Source organism: Symphalangus syndactylus, chromosome 7 (assembly GCF_028878055.3).
Source record: "Symphalangus syndactylus isolate Jambi chromosome 7, NHGRI_mSymSyn1-v2.1_pri, whole genome shotgun sequence".
Taxonomy (NCBI): Eukaryota; Metazoa; Chordata; class Mammalia; order Primates; family Hylobatidae; genus Symphalangus; species Symphalangus syndactylus.
This window is the reverse complement of record NC_072429.2, coordinates 124,476,237-124,493,983: the sequence shown is the minus strand read 5'-3', so window position 1 is coordinate 124,493,983 and position 17,747 is coordinate 124,476,237. Positions and strand designations below refer to the sequence as shown.

At 43.5% G+C, this 17,747-nt stretch overlaps 1 long non-coding RNA gene across 1 annotated transcript in view; it reads right to left on the bottom strand.

The window, feature by feature from the left end:
* Nucleotides 1-17,747, bottom strand: part of LOC129486806 (uncharacterized) — a 381,019-nt gene that overhangs the window by 339,836 nt on the left and 23,436 nt on the right. The window contains exon 3 of the long non-coding RNA XR_008659098.2: nucleotides 9,949-10,249. This is a non-coding gene — a long non-coding RNA (uncharacterized lncRNA). The remainder of the gene's footprint in view (nucleotides 1-9,948; nucleotides 10,250-17,747) is intronic.

The window sequence follows — 17,747 nt, the reverse complement described above, 5'->3', positions numbered from 1 at the left end:
ACCTGGTAGAAGGTAATTGAATCATGGGAGCAGTCTTTCCCTTGTTGTTCTTGTGACAGGGAATAAATCTCATGAGATCTGGTGGTTTTAAAAAGAGACATTTCACTGTACAAGCTCTCTATTTCCCTGCAGCCATCCATGTAAGATGTGACTTGCTCTTCCTTGCCTTCTGCCATGATTGTTAGGCTTCCCCAGAAATGTAAGTCCAATTAAACTTCTTTCTCTTGTAAATTGCCCAGTCTTGGGTACGTCTTTATCAGCAGCATGGAAACAGACTAATAGACGAGGCTAAGCTCAGCAGTCTGGAGGCCAGAGTGGAAGGGACCTCATATAATGGTTTAAAGTGATGTGAGGCCAGGATTCAGTGCTACCTAGGAAGCTTGTTCAAAATGCACACACCCACCACACTTTCCTGCAGGTGCATCACAATTCCTAGGTGAGCTGGGCATGTATTTAGAATACCCTCCAGCTAATTCACTCTTGCTTCACTGCAGAACCTAGGGCCAAAGAAGTCACTTCATTTTACAGAGAGGAAAACTAAGTCCTACAGAGGAGAAGTTTCTAGTCAGGGCTGTTAGTGCATGTGTGCATGCATGCACCTTAGTTCTTAGTTTAGGACATGACAGTATCAGAGGAAAGGGAGGCTCTGTGACTCTGTGGCCCAGGGATTCTCTCTCAGCCTCCGTTTTCACACCAGGACAATGTGACCTTAAGTCCCTTCCAGTTGATGATCTGCTTCTGTGAGATTTATCTCCAGCCTCAGCCTCCTAGAGGCCAGAGTCCCAGAGAGAAGAGGCAGGGCCCCCAAAGGAACAATTATTTGGAGGTTTTCTTTTTTGGGGGAGGAGGACAGGATCTCACTCTATCACCCAGGCTGGAATGCAGTGGCACCATCATGGCTCACTGAAGCCTGAGCCTCCCTGGCTCGAGCGATCCTCCCACCTCAGCTTCTCCAGTAGCTGGGATCACAGATGCCCAGATACTTTTTGTATTTTTTGTAAAGACGGGGTTTCACCATGTTGCCCAGGCTGTTCTCAAACTCCTGGACTCAAGTGATCCTCCTGCCTTGGCCTCCCAAAATGTTGGGATTACAGGCATGAGCCACCATGCCTGGCAGTAGAGGTTTTCTTGAACAGAATAAAGAACAAGGTTTCACATGCCCAGCCCAAAGCCCAGCTTAATATTCTTCATTATTAAAATAGGCATAGTGGGCAGGGGAGATGAACAAGATGATGAAGAAAGACCTGAAGTGGATAACGACGAGTAGCTCCTCAGGACCTTCCTGTGTTCTCCCTTCCTGCTAATTTCCATTATGAGGTTCAGGGAAAGCTAATCCACCCCTATTCAGCTCCAGGAATGTGGCCTTGGCTAAGCTAATCACTGAGTTCCACCTACTCTCAGACAGTGATTGGTCCACGAGTAGTCATGTCATCTAAACTGGTCCAATCAGAGTGAATTTCAGGATGTTTGCCAGAAACAGAAGAGACCAATTCATCTGTTTTTATCTGGCTAGGAATGAAGAGACACATAACCAAGGAGCTTCCAGCAGCTGCCTCGCAACCATGGAAGGCAAAGAGAAAGAAATAGAAAGAAAAAAAAAACAGTTCATCAGAATCATCTTTATGTGGCTGAACCAAGCGCTGCCTAAAACACACACTCTAGACTTTCATTTACATAAGCCAGTGAACTCTCTTCATTATGTAAGTTAGTTTGAACTAGGTTTTCTTTAGGTTTTATTTTATTTTCAATTGACACATAATTGTAAAAATGTATGGGTGACTGTGATGTTTTAATACTTGTAAACATGTGTAATGATCAAATCAAGGCATTTAACTTATCCATCACTTCAAACATTTATCACTTACTTGCGGAGAGAATATTCAAAATCCTCTATTCTAATTATTTTGAAATATACAATATCATATTGTTACCTATAGTGACCCTCTTATGCAATAGAACACCAGAACTTATTCCTCCTATCTGTAATTTTGTACCCCCGACCAATCTCTCCCCATTCCCTTCACCCCTTATCCTCCCCAGTCTCAGGTAACCACTGTTCTACTGTGTACTTCTATGAGATCAGCTTTTTTTATATTCCACAAATGAGTGAAATCATGTGGTATTTGTCTTTCTGTGCCTGTGTTTTTTCACTTAACATGATATCCTCCAGGTTAATCCACGTTGTCACAAATTACAGGATTTCCTTCTTCTTTATAGCTAAATAGTATTTCATTGTGTGTATATACCACTTTTTTTATCCACTCATCCATTGATAGGCACTTAGATTGATTCCATATCTAAGTTGAAAATAGTCCTGCAGTCAACATGGGAATGCAAATATCTCTTTGACATACTGATTTCATTTCCATTGAATAAATACCCAGTAGTGGGATTGCTGGATCACATGGTAGTTCTATTTTTAATTTTTTGAGGAACCTCCACATTGTTTTCCATAATGGCTGTATCAATTTACATTCCCACCTTCAACAGACAAGGGTTCCCTTTTCTTCAAGTTCATGGCATCGTTGGTTATTTTTTATCTTTTTGGTAATAGTCATTCTAATTGGAGTGAGGCAATATCTCATTGCGGTTTTGATTTGCATTTCCCTGATGATTAGTGATGTTGAGCCTTTTTTCATATACCTGTTGGCCATTTGTATGTCTTCTTTTGATAATGTCTATTCATGTCTTTTGCCCATTTTTTAATCAGATTATTTGTTTTTTGTCATTGAGTTGTTTGAGTTTCTTATATATTCTGGATATTAACCCCTTGTCAGATGCATAGTAGTTTGCAAATATTTTTCTCAAATTGTGTAGATTGTCTCTTTACTCTGTTGATTATTTCCTTTGTGGTACAGAAGCTTCCCAGTATGATATTTACTATTTTTTGATTTTGTTGCCTGTGTTTTTGGGTTCTTATCAAAAAAAATATCTGCCCAGACCAATGCCATGAAGGATTTTCTCTATGTTTTTTTCTAGTGGTTTTAGAGTTTTGGATGTCATATTTAAGTCTTTAATTCATTTTGAGTTGATTTTTGTATATGGTGAGAGATAGGGGACTGGTTTTATTCTTCTGCATGTGAACATCCAGTTTTCCCAGCACCATTTATTGAAGACACTGTCCTCTCCCCCAGTGTGTACTCTTGGCATCTTTGTAGAAAATCAGTTGGCTATAAGTGAGTGGATTTATTTCTGTGTTCTCTCTTTTGTCCCACTGATCTGTGCCTATTTGTATGCCAACATTATGCTGTTCAGATTACTATAGTTTTGTAGTATATGTATTTTGAAGTCAGGCAGTGTGGTGCCTCTAGCTTTGTTTTTCTTGCTCAAGATTGCTTTAGCTATTCTGAGTCTTCTATAGTTCCATAAAAATTTTAGGATTTCTTTCTATTTCTATGAAAAATGACATTTGTATTTTGATTGAGATTGCATTGAATTGTAGATCACGTTATGTAGTACGAACATTGTAATCATGTCAATTCTTCCAATCCATGAACACAGAATGTCTTTCCATTTGTTTATATCCTCTTCAACTTCTTTCATCAATGTTTTATGGTTTTTACTGTAAAGATCTTTCACCTTTTTGGTTAAATTTATTCCTAGGTATTTTTTGTAGCTGTTGTAGATAGGATTGTTGTATTGATTTCTTTGTTAGCTAGTCTGCTATTGGTCTATAGAAACACTACTGATTTTTGCATGTTGATTTTGTATACCACAACTTTACTGAGTTCATCTATTAGTTCTAAGAGATTTCAGTTGAGACTTTGGAATTTTCAATAAGATCATGTTATCTGCAAACAGAGACAATTTGACTTACTGCTTTCCTGTCTGGGTGCCCTTTATCTTGTCTAATTGCTCTGGCTAGCACCTTCAATACTAGTTTGAATAAAAATGGTGAAAATGGGCATCGTTGTATTGTTCTAGATTTTAAAGAAAAATCTTTCAACTTTTCCCCATTCAGTATGATGTTTGCTGTGGATTTGTCATATACGGCCTTTATTGTGTTAAGGATATACCTTCTATGCCTAGTTTTTTGAGGGTTTTTATCATAAAGAGATATTGAATTTTATCAAATGCTCCTTCTGTGTCTACTGAAATGATATGGTTTTTTCCTTGATTCTGTTGATAGGATATATCACATTTATTGATTTGCATATGTTGAACCATCTTTGCATCCCTGAGATTAATCCTATTTGATCATGGTGAATGATCTTTTTAATGTGCTGTTGAATTCAGTTTTGCTAGGGTTTTGTTGAGGATGAACTAAGCTTGTATCACTTTCAACCAACTGATACTGTTCTGACAGTGCCCCTCTGTGAAATACAATATAATAGCTTACCTGTTTATGCCACGAAGCAATTTCATATACAGTGTCTCAGCTGAGATATCAGCCATATAGGTGTTGTTAACCTCATTAAAATCAGTGCAAAATAGGAATGAGACTTTACTTCTTCTTCCCTACTGCTCATATCCGCCCCCACCTGACTTATTGCCTGCCACATGATAGCAACTTGCTACAAGGGTGTGTTGGTTTTAAAACCTGGTTTTAAAACAAATTTCCATCTTTTGATGGGAGGAGCATCTAACCAGCCTAGGATGCAGGAAGCACTTCCTGCAAAGTGACATCAGAGCTGAGTCCTCAGAAAGTATGCACGTTTGCCAGTTACAGATGGGGTGGAAGAGCTTCTTCTGAGCCATTACCCCAATCCCCAGCTCCAGGAGCGTGACCTTGGCTGAGCCAATGGAACTCATCTCATCAAAAGATAGAGTATAATTCTCCTCCTCTTGAATGTCGTCCAGGCTTGGTGACTCCTTTTTAAAAAATAAAATGAAGTAGAAGCAATACTGTCTAATTTCTGGAGCTAGGTTATCTTACTGCTTCTACCTGGTGCTCTCTCAGGCTCCTCCTGGGAACCCAGCTGCCATGCTGTTCAGGGAGCTACATGAAGAGGCCAGGTGAGATGTTCTGCCAACAGTCTCAGCTAAGGTCCTAGCTAACAGCCAGCAGCAACAACTAGACCTAGGAATAAAAAGCTTTCGGATGACTCCAGCTCCCGCCTTTAAGCTGCCATAGATGAAAGTGGGTAGAACAGAGATGAGCGGTTACCTGCCAAGCCCTGCCCAAATCGTAGACTCAGAAGCGAAACAAAGGTTGTTTTACACAATTAAGCTCTGGGGTCTTTTTTATGCAGCAATGGGTAACCAGAACAAAGAGTTAAACACAAAATAGTTATGAAGCATGTGTATGTTTTTATCTCATCTGATTTATTCCCTATTACAACTTTGTGATGACATTTGTATTAATAGCCCCACTTTATAGACAAGAAAACAGATTTAGAGAAGAGGCCACCCAAGTTTCCCGCAGATAACAAGCTGTAAAGCTAAGAGTGAACATACATCTTCCATTCTTTCAGGAACTCCATCCTTTTGACAATAAGAGCTTCAGGAGGCACTTTCTCACTTACCCTAGGGCTTGCAGGGAGGAGGGAGCAGACAGAGACAATGTGGCCTGAAGGCTACTCCAGCTTTACAGAGAATGAATATTTGTCAGGTCACCTCCTCCAGCCATCACAAAGGTCACAGTGACTATGCCCGTCTTCCCCCATCCTGGCCCGATTTTATCTACCTGTCAATCCTCATCTCCCATACTTCTCTCCAGTCAAGCCACATGTCAACCAACCATAAACAAACTTAGAGATTCCCCAGATCCACCACATGCCCTCTCACCTGGCATGTTGTCCACGTCCTTCCGTCTACCTGGAAGGCTGTTCCTCCCCTCTATCTGGCAAGCTTGCACACTTCCTGAAGACTCAGCTCCGATGTCACTTCTGCAGGAAGTGATCCCTGCAATCCTGGGTTGGTTAGGTGCTGCTTCCCCTGTGGTCTCCCAGAGTATGAGTATGCATGTGTACATGTGCATGTGTATGTGTGTATGTGTGTAATGGGGAAGCAAAGCAAAAGGTATTTTCAAGTGAGGACATGAATTCTAGCTCCTGGCTGTGTCATCTCAGGCATTTTACTTGACCTTTCTAAACCTCAATTTCCCATCTGCAAAATGGGAACAGAAAAGTTTCTCATAGGATCACTGGTAAGATTAAATAAAATAATCTATGTAAAATGTTTGGCCCACATATTACTGTTTATTAAACTATCATTTTTTTTTTTTTTTTTTTTTTGAGATGGAGTTTTGCTCGTGTTCCCTAGGCTGGAGTGCAGTGGTATGATCTCAGCTCACTGCAACCTGTGCCTCCCAGGTTCAAGCCATTCTCCAACCTCAGCCTTCCGAGTAGCTGGGATTACAGGGATACACCACCACACCCGCCTAATTTTTGTATTTTTAGTAGAGATGGGGTTTCACCATGTTGGCCAGGCTGGTCTCAAACTCCTGACCTCAAGTGATTCGCCCGCCTCGGCCTCCCAAAGTGCCGGGATTACAGGCGTGAGCTACTGTGCCCAGCCCTAAACTATCACTTTTATTGCTGTTACTTATGATAATTTCTTCTTTTTCTTCCCAAAAAGACGCTGAGCTCCATGAGGACAGGGCCTATTGTCTTTTTCATCAGAGTTCTCACTGCCTGGGTCCTAGTGGGCACTCAATAAATAAGCACTAAAGAAATAAACAGAGCAAAGTGGACTGGGCTTTATATTCAGATTAAAACATGAACACTAACTGGAGATACCTGATTTCAATGATCAAGAAGGTTTTGGCCACTGGGATGACTTTGAGGCCTAGAACCACCAGCATTATGGCCCAGTTAGCTGAACATCACACCTATTAGTCCCCAAGACCCTCCTCCTCTTGGCTTAATAGATTTCCCATTATCCCACCATAATATTTTCCTATTATAAGAATATCCAGGGAAGTACTTTAATGACCAATAACTTCTATTGATTCCATGGTCTGTGCCCTCTCAGAGGTCCAGGCTCTGCTCCCTGGAAAGCCTAGGATGCTCCCCATCTAGATAAAGGAAAATCAGAATGTCCCTAGAGGCAAGGCCAAGGTGGGACCTTGAGTGGAAAGTTTTATTCTGGGATTTCTTGGGAAGCTGGAAGGATGAGGAGGAGGAGAAAATCTGAGGGAGCCAAAAGGATTTGTCTTCCTTCCTTAGGAGACATCCTTTTCCTAGAGAAAAGGATGACGGTTGGAGAAAGAAAGGATAAAAGGAGGGAGGAGGGAAGAATTGAGATTAATCTAAGAAGGCATTTTCAAAGTATTAACTATGTCCACAATGTACAGACTGCTCAAACAGTGGTAAGCTTCCCATCCCTGGAAGTATTCCAGCAGAGGCTGAAAGGTCCTGTATCAAACATTTTGATTAGGGCATAATAGTAGTTGCTGAGTCTGCGTGCTATGTTCTCTATAGACAGGGTCTCATTCACTTCTGATGACAATCACATGTGAGATACTCTGTATATTATTCTGGCATATGACTTCCTGCCTGCTTCAATTCTGCAAGGTCTTCGCTTTCAGCCTTTTACCTCAATTCCATTTCTGTCTAGTGTCTTCCTTGGACAATAACAGCAGCATTACAACTAGTCTCTCTACCTCCAACCCATTATGGTCAGGCCAGCCTCCAAGTGACCTGTGAAAAATGTAAATCCAACCATGTCTCTCACTGCCCTGCTAACACCCTCAATGGCTCCCCAGTGCCTCAACATAAACCCCCAGTCTTCACATAATATAGTGAAGTAGTTCCATTAAATCATTAAAGTCCTCAAATGGAAATTGTCCTGCCTACGTCACAGAGACCGCGGCCTCTTCTTTCCAGGCCACAGCTCACTGGGCCAGGAGAGGACACCTGACTAAAGGGCAGCCAAGCCAATCCATTCATGGAAAGGGGCCAGTGAGATGTCCCTGTCAAGAGCACATTCCCCAACAGAGATGAGAGTGACCAATGAGATCCCTCAGATTCATAGCAGGGAGTGTTCATGATTATCAAATACTCTGTGTGATTTCCTCTTTCCCAGCTCCCTTGCAATTAGGTAGGGCCAGGTAGCTACTTCTGATGAATGGAATGCAAAGATAAGGATTAAAAATGTTAAGGACCTTTGTGCTTCCTTTGTCCCTATCTTCTCTTGCCACGGGGAACTTTGAGGACACATTTCAGGTGGCACTTTATGTAATGATGTAAAGCCCTGATGGTTTTAGAGTTTATCTGTTATCACAGCAGAGCTGATTTCATCCTGATACACACTCTCAAGGATTTGAGCTGAGGATATACACAGAGAATTGAATTCAAAAGGGTTTCATGTTAATGTCAGACCTTTAGAGTAGGAACCAATGAGTTTTTGCTACGGAGAGGAAGACAAGATAAGTCAGCTACTAGAACTAGGTTTGATTCTGAACAGATTTATATTGTCAGAGTACATTCCAACCTTCATAAGGTCTGACTGTTCTGAGGTTTTCATTCACTCTGTGGCATTGGTTGTGGTGTAGTCCCAGTTCCCCAAGAATCTTTGCCCTAATTTTAGAACCTCCTTTGTTGCCATATGCATCTTCACAACAACCTCATTACTCGAGCTCACCTGGATGCCTCTGTTCTCTGCAATCCAAAGAGGCTGCCAGTGTACCGACCCTTCATGATCCGGCCCCTGCCAACTATTCCAAACCTGCTTCCCTCATATGCTTCCCAAGTTCTCTAGGCCCCAGCTCTGAGCACCAACCACACTTCCCAAACTCACCCAGCCTTCCAGCATTTGCAGCTCTTGCTTCAGCTAGAATGTTCTGTCCACCACCTACTGCCTTTCTCAAAAGCCTGTTCATCCTTCAAAACTCAGCTTAAAACCACCCCTTTCATGAAGCTCTCACAGTTTTAATTAATCACTTTATTCTCTTATTAGGTTGGTGCAAGAGCAATTGCAGTTTTTGCCATTAAAATTAAAAGAAATGGCAAAAACCACAATTGCTTTTGTGCCAATCTAATAATTTCCACAGTACTTAAACTCTGAGATTTTTTTAACCTTTAAGATGGGGATAAAAATAATTCTTACTTTATAGGACATCTGGGACAGTCAAAGGAAAACATTGGGAGAAAACTTAAAAATGTGAAAGACTATGTCTACATGAACTTGTATTGTGACCGTCCTCCTGCCAGAACATACTTTATTCTGGATGGTGTTATGGTTTGCTTTGTATCATCATAATATTATTTTCCTTTCCTTGTATCAATTAAGGTTTCTTAATTGCAAACAGAAACTCTGCCTACCTCAAGCACACACCCTGTTTATAAAAGTGCAAAGAAAGTGTGCAGATCATGTATCAGTGAAGAGGTAAATTTGGCCACATGTAACAGAAACCACTATGGAGTTCTTCAGCAAGGAGCCCAAAGGGAAGTTCACGCCCGCCTGACGTCACTAAGTAGGTCAGGCTGGTGCCCGCAATTCTCTTAAGCTTTCCCTCATGCTCATAAGGTATCTGCCACAGCTACAACCATTAGGTCCACATTCCAGTAGGAAGAAGGAGAAAGGGGATAGACAGCCCCAGCAGCCTTACACTTGCATCTCGCTGGTCAAGTATCATGGCCACTCCTAGCTGCAAGGAAGTCTGGGAAAGTGAGCTTTGCGTCTTCCACGTTCTAGAGTAGAGAAAGCACGGCTTGATGGGAAATGGAATGGGCGCTGAGTGAACCAACCTGCAGTAGCTGCCACAAGGAAGCTCTCAGAAAGAAGGAAAGCTGAACAGCCAGATGGCAGGAACAAATGGGCAGCTATCTTCAGGGTGCTGCTAGCCGGCTTAATCAGCTCTAGCCATTTTCAGATTAGGGGGTCATCACTTACTTTCCTATGGTCTAATTTTCCAATATGAGTCAAACATTCACCCCTCAGCCAGAGGAGTGCTGGGATTTGGACTGGCAAACCTTCCAGTTGGCATGCGAACTGGGAAGGGGAGATCCCAATATGAAATGAAGAAGATGGGCAGATGAAAAACAAGGTAGTCCTTACACCTACCTCGTAAGGACATGAGCGCCTCCGAGACAGAATCCCTGACATTCTCATCTGTGAATCTGCCGCTGTACCAGCAAAATGATGTGTTCCACATCTTCAGTATGACTTGAGTGAGTAGTGAGCGCATTCTTTAGCCTGTAGGCCGAGGTTGTTTCATCTCTTTTGATTTGTTTCATTATTTTCATCCTCATAGAAAGGTTGGGTCTTGAAGCTGGACAGACCAGTGTTGGAATTCCAGCTCTACTTTGTCCCCTCGGTGTGGCTGTGGACAACATTCTTTGTTTCCATGCCTCGATTTTCTTATCTGCAAAATAGAAGAATTAAACCAATCTCATGAGGTTGCTGTAAGCATGGAACAATAATGTATGTGTAAAGCATGCACCCAGGGCCTGACACAGAGAAGACACTCCATCACCAGGAATCTGTTACTATTTTTAAGCGAGAATTTTAAGCAGTAAGAGTGCAACTGGCCGGGCGTGGTGGCTCGTGCCTGTAATCCCAGCACTTTGGGAGGCCGAGGAGGGTGGATCACGAGGTCAGGAGTTCAAGACCAGCCTGGCCAACATGGTGAAACCCCATCTCTACTAAAAATACAAAAATTAGCTGGGCATGGTGGCAGGTGCCTGTAATCCCAGGTACTCAGAAGGCTAAGTCAGGAGAATCTCTTGAACCCAGGGCGGTGGAGGTTTCAGCGAGCCGAGATCATGCCACTGCACTCCAGCCTGGGCAACAGAGTGAGACTCCATCTCAAAAAAATACTAATAGGCCAGGTGCAGTGGCTCATGCCTGTAGTCCCAGCACTCTGGGAGGCCGAGGCGGGCAGATCATAAGGTCGGGAGATGGAGACCATCCTGGATAACACGGTGAAACACCATCTCTACTAAAAATACAAAAAATTAGCCAGGTGTGGTGGTGGGCACCTGTAGTCCCAGCTACTTGGGAGGCTGAGGCAAGAGAATGGTGTGAACCCGGGAGGCGGAGCTTACAGTGAGCGGAGATCACGCCACTGCACTCCAGCCTGGGCGACAGAGAGAGACTCCACCTCAAAAATAATAATAATAAAATAAAAAAGTGCAACAAACACCTCCCTACCTCCGACTCTTCAATAACTCCTCTCTGGATTTCCACTGGTTGGAGGTTTGCTATTTGAGAAGAGAACAAAGTTCTAATCTTTCTAGTTCACCCTAAAAATAGTTAGTTCTTCTCTGTACATTCTGTCAGCTCAGCAAGTCCCATCTAGAGAACTGGGAGATTGTGAAAGGCAATCTTTCTAAACAGGGGTCAAATGTTCTTTACCCGAGAGGAACTCACAGAGGATACACATGAAGATAGAGAGTTGGCCCAACAGCATGGGGGTCTTCCCACCCAGGCCAGGATCTGGTGTCTAGAACCTCAAGAATAAGCGAAACTGGTGCATTGAGCTTCCTAGAGAAAAGGGATATTTCTCTCATATTGATTTATTGAACCATTCAAGTCATCTGAAAGGCATCTATTGAAAGCTACCAGCTCACAAACTAGCATGTGCAGAAGATGCAGAAATAACTAAGTGTGCCTACCCTTAGAGTTCTCATGGTCAACTACTTGCTGAAATCCTCCTGTATTCCAGAATAGTAGTAATAATGATAATAATAACTAACATTTAATGATCACTTATTAGGTGTCATCCACAGTTCTAAAGCTTTACATGCATCATTCACTTATAATTCTTACCTTAACCTCATAAATTAAGTCCTTTGTCCCCCTTCTGCTGATTAAAAAAAAAAAAAAACGAGGTACCAAAAGTTAAATGACTTACCTGGGCTGTTTAGAAACTCTCTACCTAGAAAGATTTCCATTACTCTCAGATGTTAGGAGAGGCTGTAACATAGGAAAGGTCACCAGTTGTCATAGAAAAAGCCAAAGAACTTAGATCTAGTGCCACTTTGCCACTGATAAACTAATAACACCCTCTAGACATCCCCAAGTCCTTCTCCTTGCTCAGAAATTTTCTTCTACCAGGTCTTTTCTACCAACTTCTCTGTATAACTACATCTTACTCATCTTTCAAAGCCCGACTCAGTTGCCCCTTCCATCTAGAAAACTTTCCAGCTCAAACTATCCCAGCACGTGGTTATGATCTCTCAAACCTCTGTGTTTCTCCATCCCTGTTGACCATTAAATCTGCCACAAGCTCAGATCGACTCTCTATTTGGCTTATTTGTGTCTAATCCATTGAGTTCTCCTCCAAAGCAGAGATCATGCTTCACTCATTTCTGCATCTCCAGGACTTTATGAATGAATGAATGTGTGAATTATAAGGATTACTAAAGCCACAGTGCCTGACTCAAAGCAAGACCATAGTAGGTGCTTGGTAATCATGGACAGAGTAGAATTGAACATGGAAATGAACCAAATGACACTCAGCAAAGAGAAAAATCTTGCATGCCAGAGTTAAAGTAGGCTGAGAAGATATCTACAGGGGCTGTGAGCAAGAAAACCAGCGGGTTAGACAACCAAGACTTTTAAAGATTTAACAATTAGACGGCACCTCCCCACAACTTAACCAATTCTGTCCTCTCAACAGGCTGCTGGATCCCCCAATTGCCACCCAGAGGAGAAGAAAAGCAGAAGTCATATTATTCTTTTGAGCAACTTTTGGGGAAAACCCACGGCTTTTATCCTATGGTTTCCACACCCTGTTCTGTCCTTCTGTCCCCATCCAACTTTTTCTTCCTGTCCATAGGAGAAAATCCAAATGGCTTGCTTTAAAAGCCTATTTCATGAAAATTTAGATTTATCAAAAGTATAAATCAGTTAGGAATAGTGATTTGCTTTAACAGAAATAATCTACTTTACAAAGAATTCTCTACATGGCAAATTACCAGTTTGGTGCACTAAAAGTGCACTGTACTTTCTGGAAACTCAGTATATAAGCTTGTTATTCCCTGAATGCATGCCAGGTGCACAGCAGGGCCAGCACAGTCATTAGTGGGGTGATGATGGGGTATTTGGAGGACAGTTGGAATGGAGGAGAGAGAACTAAACAGAAACTGGAGCTATGACTCTTTCCTCTAAAAATCTTCCCACCTAGAATGCCTCTAGAGCCAATTTTCACAAAATATGTGCCCTGAGATGATCCACCACAAAGAGAAAGTCCCCATGGTCAAATGAGCTTAACACATGTGCCTGCTCCATCCCGCTTATGAAGATCCTGATAACCATTTGGCTCTTCAAGAATCCAGGAGGCCAGGCACAGTGGCTCATGCCTAGAATCCCAGCACTTTGGGAGGCCAAGGCGCGCAGATCACTTGAGCTCAGGAGTTCAAGACCAGCCTGGCCAACATGGCAAAACCCTGTCTCTACAAAAATACAAAAATAAGCCAGACGTGGTGGTGCACACCTGTAGTGCCAGCTACCTGGGAGACTGAGGCAGGAGAGTCATTTGAACCTGGGAGGTGGAGTTTGCAGTGAGCCGAGATCAGGCCACTGCACTCCAACCTGGGCAACAGAGTGAGACTCCCTCTCAAATTAAAAAAAAAAAAAAAAAAATCCAGGAGTAGAGAAACTTTAGTTTTATTTATTAAACTTTACTCATACAAACTTATTTAACCATGGAACCCTTTCATTACAGAGTCTCTAAAAACGTTTCATAGAATTGCTATGCAGAAGAGGCTATCTTGAAAAAGACAGTAAAGTGAAGTGAGGAGAAGCCTAGTGCCTGCGGGAGGACAGCCTGGGTTTGAATCCCAGGAACGCCTCGTCACGTTCTCTGTGTGACATGGGCACATTATCCCAGCCATGCTCCATGCTTCCATTTCCTCATCTGCAGAATGTGATGACAGGAGGGCCCACCTCATCAGACAGGGTGGGTGTGAGAAGTAAAAGTATTAACACATGTCAAGTTCTTTTTTTTTTTGTAATTTCAAATTTTATTTTAGGAGGCCAATGCCTTATCCATTAGGCAACTGGGGCTTCTTCAAATTTTATTTTAGATTCAGGGAGTGCCTGTGCAGGTTTGTTACATGGGTATACCGTGTGATGCTGAGGTTTGGGATATGGATCCCATCACCCAGGTAGTGAGCATAGTACCCAATAGGCAATTTTTTCAATCCACACTCCCCTCCCTCCCCACCCCCTGCAATAGTCCCCAGTGGCTATTGTTTCCATCTTTATGTCCATCACACACATAAAGTTCTAAGGATGGACCCAGTGTATAATAAGTATTCAATAAATATCAGCTATGATTGGAATCACTTAGAATAGGGGACCCACATATCGTCCAACAATATGAAGACATGAGTATTAAGCATCTCTGAATATTCTTCCAGCTCAGCTCTGGATTTCCAGGAAACATAAAAGTGTGACCTGACGATACTAGGAAAATAGAGTTAAAGCCAAGACAAGATAGGTGTAAGCAAGAGATGACCAGCTCTTGGTGATGACTCAGGATAACCCAAAGGATGGAGGAATGAACATGGAAATGGTCCAACGTTCTTGGTTATTAGCATGGTCTGTGGAGGACAACTACCGAGGGTGAAGCCCAGCCATGCCACGTTCATGCTGTGTGACTGAGGCCAGACACCTCACCTCTCTGTGCCCAGGAATAAGAATAGTACTTACCTTTTAGGAGATTAAATGAGCTGTTAAACGAACAGGGTCTGGTTTCCAGCCAGTAAAGGTTAGCTCTTATTTTTCTAAGGTAGTGATGTCAATCCTTTTGCTTTTAGTTTGGTTTTTGTTTAGGGGTTGATTTTTCTTCTTGGAAACACACAGACCCACAGAATCTTAGAGCTAAAGGATATCTGAGAGGTTGTCCAGAGCACATCTTTATTTTGCTGACAAGAAAAAGGGACTCAACAGAAAAAGTCATTTAGCTCAGGTCATGTGGCAAGTGAGAGGTAAAAGGAAAGAAAAACCTTCCTCGATGACACAAAGAAAAAGTGGGCAACCTTTCCCTGGGTGTGCAGCTAGAGAGGTGTGACAATGGCAGAATGCAGCTTGGGAGGACCCAAAGCTGGTGATTCCTGACTCGAAGCCCTGATCCAGGGAACCACGCCATCTGCACCCCATGGCCCACACTCCTCTCCCTCCATTTTCAAAGCCCACGATGGCCAGGTGAGTCGTTCTCTCTGACTCTTCTTTTCTCGTGGCATCTCTCCCTCTGACCACGGCCAGGAAGGGTCTCCACTTGTAAGGACTCGTGTGATTCCGTCAAGCCCATCAGGATAATCTTCTCACTTCAAGATCCATAACCTTAATTACATCTGCAAAGTCCTTTCTGCTACATAAGATAACACATTCACAGGTTCCAAGCATTCGGGTGTGGACATCTCTTGAGGGGTCTCCATCCTGCCAGCCACTTTGCCTAGGACCACATTGATAGCAAGCCCAGAAGCCCCAGCCTCCTTCCAGACTCACCTGATTCCAATCAGTCATTCTTTCTCTGACCTATTCTATTCTCCCCGTAGTTCCAAGTCAGTGCCGTTCATTCAGCCAAATAAATTAATTAGTCATCTAATTAATTATTCCATGCATGAATATTCCATGACCAAGCTGGACATGGAATAGAAGAATAAACAGGAGATTCGTGGAGGGAGCACGCACCTAAGTTATCAAGTCCTAGATTCAAACCCTGGTTCTGCCCTTCACTAGGGACATGACTTGGGCAAATTATTTAACCTTTCTAAACTTCCATTTCCTCACCAGTAGCATGCAGATGAGAATGATATTAATCTCATAGGGTTGCTCTGAGGGTTAAATGTGATAACATGTATAAGGCACTTTGCATAGTGTCTGACTCAAGAAACTACGGAATCAATTGCCATTACTACAGTGTCTTTCCATCTCCATGATGCTGTCTGTGAGGAACAGCGTACAGCGAAGGAGAATCTGTCCTTCTTGATGCGATTAACCGATTTCAGAGCCAACAGGATAGAATTATGAGCTTGTGGTGGTCAAAGAAGTAGGACTCTGGGCTTTCCTTGATCACTGGGGGTAAGAACCTAGAATCTACTGGACTAGAAGAAAAGGATCTTGAGCTCACCTTAGCCACAAACGAACATAAAACACAGACATGACACATCTCTATGTTAGCCCCAGATTTGGGGGCATTCCTTTCTGGTAGGTCTGAATGTTTAGAATCAGATGGGCAAGGTGTGGCCTCGGTTAAGTGGAGGCTCAGTTTTCTCATCCTTAAAATGGGAATCATAGTTATCGTATTCACTTTCTGTGAGCATTACATACCTGAGCAGCATAAATCCCCACAGCAGCCCTAAAAGGTAGATACTATTACCCTCATCTTACGGATGGAGAACCTGAACCTTGGACAGAAAAAAAAATTTCCGCAAGTTCACACATTGCTGGGGTGATAACGACACTGCAGATTACAAGAACAGCAACCAACACCTCGTGTGGACCCTGCGTTATGTCATACTGAGCTCAGATATGCTGGTGCTGGCAGGGGTGGCAGGTCTTACTGCCCTTGGGACCATCCCTTTCTGGTTTTCTGCTTCTGCTCTTGCCCACCCCCTACCTCCTCCACACAACAGACAGAATGATCCTGAAATCTTTATTACTTCTCTATTTCTGCAAAGGCCTCCATTTCACTCAGAATAAATTCCAAAGTGATCCCCATGCTTCTGAGGCCTTACAAGGTCTGTTCTGTGCCTCCGGGATCTCATGACCCGCCACTGCCCTCCTCATCCTCCCTCTGGTCACTCTTCCTGCAATCCCCCCACAGGCCCCCAGCTCAAGGCCTCTGCACCTGCGGCCTGCTGTGCCCGGTGCACTCTCTCCCAGACATCCGTGGGCCCCTCCCTCACATCTCCTAGTCTCTGCTCAAATGTCACCTTCTCCATAGGCCCTCCAAGACCACCCTGTATGAAACAGCTCGCATACTCCATGCCAGCGTTGTTTATCTCCTTAACCTGTTTTTTTTTTTTTTTTCTTTTTCTTTTTTCGAGACAGAGTCTCACTCTGTTGCCCAGGCTGGAGTGCAGTCGCGTGATCTTGGCTCACTGCAACCTCCACCTCCCGGGTTCAAGTGATTCTCTTGCCTCAACCTCCCGAGTAGCTGGGATTACAGATGCCCACCTCCAGGCCTGGAAAATTTTTGTATTTTTAGTAGAGACAGGGTTTCACCATGTTGGCCAGGCTGGTCTTGAACTCCTGACCTCAGGTGATCCCCCCCACCTCGGGCCTTCCAAAGTGCTGGGTTCACAGGCATGAGCTACCGTGCCCGGCCGCCTGTTTCATTTTTCATCTAAGTGTGCACCACCACCTGATCTATTACGATCGTGCATTTCTTTGTTTATTGTCTCTCTCTTCCCACCAGAGTACAAGCTCCATGAAGGCAGGGCCACTGCTGGCCATGCTCACTGCTGGATCCTCAGTGTTCAGAGCAGGGCCAGGCACAGAGCAGGTGCTCTACACATATCTACCGCATAACACAATGAACTAGAAGGCTCCTTTTGGCCCTCTGGCAGTCGGGGGTAGGGGGTACCAAAGGGATGATGCAGAAAGCAGCTGAATAAAGTGGGAGGAGGCTGGGGGAGGCAGAGCGGTTCTGAAGGAGGAACTGCCAGGGCTGCTGACAGCTGCCCGCGGGTGCCCCTGGCAGGGCACAGCTGGATGCAAATGCTGATCTTCCCCCTCCTCCTCCCCAAAGTGAAGAGCATTCTGGAACCACCAAGAGCAGAGCTCCCACACCAGAGCAGGCAAGAGAATAGAAAGCCAAATCTAGAATTTTCAGAATTAAAGCAAACCTCAGAGTCTCCAGTCTGCTGATTTGCTGCTTTTAAGGCAGAAAAGAAAGGAGGGGAGGG